The 3,693-nt window shown below is 38.3% G+C and overlaps 1 long non-coding RNA gene across 1 annotated transcript; it reads left to right on the plus strand.

Annotated features, from left to right (window-relative positions):
* Positions 1-407: 407 nt before the first annotated feature.
* LOC148781032 (uncharacterized) lies at positions 408-3,249 on the plus strand. The gene is made up of 2 exons (XR_016060804.1): positions 408-1,432; positions 1,534-3,249. It is a non-coding gene; the product is annotated as an uncharacterized LOC148781032 (long non-coding RNA).
* The last annotated feature ends 444 nt before the right edge of the window (positions 3,250-3,693 follow it).

Below are 3,693 nucleotides of genomic sequence, written 5' to 3' on the forward strand. Positions count from 1 at the left end.
ATGTTTTAAACGGTCGGTTTTGAAAAATAAAGAAATTTGGTTTTTAAAAAATTGAAATTTAAAATTTTTGGTTCTTGAAAACCGAAAGTGGGTAAAACCGTATTTTTTAAAAAAATTATTATGACGTTCAAAAAACGACGTATGAGTAATAACAGTAAGTATTTGATATTTTTGTTGAAGATAAGAAGAGAACAAGTCAAATTACTTTATCATCAAGTTAGTTATTGATGATGAGGCCTCCTACTATTTACCTCTATCTCCACAATTCATTGGTGATGATGCCTCCTACTATTTACCTCTATTTCCAAGATTCATTGTGATTGATAGAGTTGTGATCGATAGAGGCAATTCATTGTGATTGTCATCTATATATAGAGGCACTTATTGATGTAATCCGTATCCAAAATCATTCAACACATAGCTTGTTAGGGCTTTGGAGCCGTGAACGTACGTAAATGTTGTGTTCTCTCTTCTCTTCGTTTTCTCTTCTTTTCTTCCCACTCTCACAAATCTTAACATCTTCTTCTCTTCCCGATCTCTATCTTCTTCTCTTCCCGCTTTCACAAATCTCAACTTCCCGCTCTCACAAATCTTAACATCTTCTTCTCTTCCCGCTCTCTATCTTATTCTCTTCCCGCTCTCACAAATCTTAACATGGTATCAGAGCGATTCTCTGCGATTTTTGTTTGAGCCTTATGTCTCTCTTCTTCTCTCCCCATACACATTCAATGTTTGTGTATGCTCTTACAAATCTTAACATTGTATCAGAGTGATTCTCTGCGACTTTTGTTTGAGCCTTCTGTGATCAGCGCTTGGGCCCTCTCTGCGATCTGTATATTTTATGCTTTCTCTCCCTCTCTACAAGCCGTCCCTTTCTTGTACGACTCCTATCTCTCTTCTCAAGCTGGCCTTGCCATTCGTTTTTGCTCTCGTTGCTACCGCTCTTAAACCATCTCTCTAACCTCGCTCATGGCACCAAGATCCAAACTATGGCCCCAATCACTAAAAAAAAACCAAGATGGATGGACAACTCCACCTATACACTGGAAAACGATATGGAGATGAGAGGAGTAGAGATGAAATCAATATCTCTAATGTAACAACTATGTGGACAAGAACATCGGAGATGGAGGGTCTGAGCAAGATGGAACCTTAAAAATAAAGACCAAAGATAAACTGGTGAGAGAAAGCGAGGAGTCTATTGCTAAACATTTGCTTTGGCTAATGGTTTGCAAGGCATGACCTTTCTTAATGGTTTGGAACATGTTGCTTTGGCTATATTCAAGATCCTCTTCTTAAAGAAACTAAAAGGTCTTGGAGTACAGACTTAAGTGGGTTCATTCATTGCTTTTTCATCGGTTGCCTTGGTGACTTTGTGAAGAAGATGAGTGCAAAATTGTTGGGCACAGTTTGTGGTGCGGGTTCAACCAAGGTCAAAATTGTGAAGCAATTCGCAAGTAGCGAGTGACCCCTCTCTCTAAATTTTTGTTCTTTGCCATTGCTACATTAACCATTTTTTGTTTCTCTCTCTAGGTGGAGTGGTCCCCATGAGGATGAGTTGTAACGGTTGTAGGGTTCTTCGGAAGGTTTGCAGTGAGAACTACAATATCAGACCATGTCTTCAATGGATTAAGAACCCTGAGTCTCAGGCCAACGTCACTGTGGTCCTTGGCAAGTTCTATGGCCATGCTGGACTCATGAATCTCATCAATGTCGTGCCTGATCATCTTCAACCTGCTATCTTCCGACTCTCTGTCAAATCTTTCTTCAATGTTGGGCCTATCTTCCCTGTCTCTCCTTTCTCTCTCTACACCTTCCTCTGCCTTCTCTCTCTACCTCCTACCCAGATCTTCTCTCTCTAAAGACAGCTCTCTTCCTCTTCAACAAAATTTCCTGCTGTTTTCAGCAAAATTTCCTATTGTTTTCGGCAAATCTCTGGCAATGGCTTCGACTTCATTGACATTTTTTTGATGTGGGCTATTGTCTAGAAGCCCAATTTCATTGGCATATTTTGTTGATATCATTGTACTAAAAAATAATAATGTATTTTGCAATTTTGCAAGTTGGATGTTTCTTCGCATCTACACCCAACTTGAGGGGGAGAGTTTAGGAGACATGGAACATGTGGACAAGAACATCAGTTCTTGCCGTGATTTGCGCATTTTTCAGTTATTGTAGTGATTTTTCAGTTGTCTTCGCGCATTTTTCAGTTGTCTCGCACGTTATTTGCTGAAAGCACCTCGGCTATGTTTTTTAGTTCTTGTCGTGATTCATGAAAAAATTTTCATGCTGTGATTCATGAAAAAATTTTCATGTCGTGATTCACACGCATTTTTCAGTTGTCTCACACGTTATTTGCTCCTAGCGCCTCACCATGTAGCAAAGGACTTCATCACACCATTGTGTGTAGTGACACACACATTCATGATTGGTGACACACACATTCATGATTGCTCGTCAGGGGGAGGAATGTGTTAATGTGTGCTCATCAGGGGGAGCACATTCATGACTAGCGGATTTTTCAAGGAGAAATTTTCACCAATCTAAAAATTTTCCCGGATTTGGCTTCAAGACTCCAGTTACGGTTTCAATTTTTTGGCAAATTTGGTTTCACTTTTTTGGCAAATTTTGGTTTCAAGACTCCAGTTACTATTACTATTTCAGTTTTGGTTTCAAGACTCCAGTTACGGTTTCAGGTTTCAGGGTTTCAAGACTCCAGTTACAGTTTCAGTTTGGCAAGTTGGGCACTTTGTTTGGCAAGTTGGGCACTTTGCTGGTTTCAGGGTTTCAAGACTCCAGTTACGGTTTCAGTTTGGCAAGTTGGGCACTTTGTTTGGCAAGTTGGGCACTTTGCTGGTTTCAGGGTTTCAAGACTCCAGTTATGGTTTCAGTTTGGCAAGTTGGGCACTTTGTTTGGCAAGTTGGACACTTTGCTTCAGATCTCCCTGAGGGCAACTTTTTGGTTGAGGGGCAACTTTTTGGTTTCAAGACTCGATTTCTTCAATTTGGCAATTTGCTTCAGATCTCTCAACACCAACCAACTTGAGGGGAGGGGGAGGGGGAAGGGGAGTCTTTAAGTTAAGAAGAGACCCAATTAAATTACTTAAATGTTGTGTTGTGTTCTCTCTTCTTATTGTTCTCTCTTGGTCTCTCCCCATTCAATGTTTGTGTATGTTCTCACAAATCTTAACACTTTTGATAATAAAAAAAACTAAAAGAAATATTAACGTAATTTTCCCTTAACAAAAATATCTCTTTAGTTTTTGGTATTTCAAGGGTATGACCATTTTTCCGAATAACTTTGATTCGTAATTACTTTTTCTTTTCGGTTCATAGCTCTAACTTCTTAATATTATTAAAAGTAAGATTTCCGAACTAAGTTATAAACATAATTTTTGTTTTTCCATAAGTTTATTGTTTTCCATAAGCTTTTCCGATTAACAAAATTTTTGTTTTCGCCTTTTTTTTGTTTGCAACTAAGTTATGAACGGAAGCTTTTCCAAAATTTTATGTTCATAGAGTAGATGTTCCCAACATTTTATGTTTTGAACTCTTAAGTTCCGAAGATAAGTTTATAGGAAATGTAGAAAGGAAAAAAAATTATAAAAGATCACAACTTTGAAATGTAGAATTAGGGTGCACCCAAAAATCCATCTAAAAAAGTTGTTTTGATGTTGGAAAACTCTCTAATTG

Source organism: Amborella trichopoda, chromosome 8, assembly GCF_054954075.1.
Source record: "Amborella trichopoda isolate Santa Cruz 75 chromosome 8, AtrichopodaSantaCruz75HAP2 v2.0, whole genome shotgun sequence".
Lineage (NCBI taxonomy): Eukaryota > Viridiplantae > Streptophyta > Magnoliopsida > Amborellales > Amborellaceae > Amborella > Amborella trichopoda.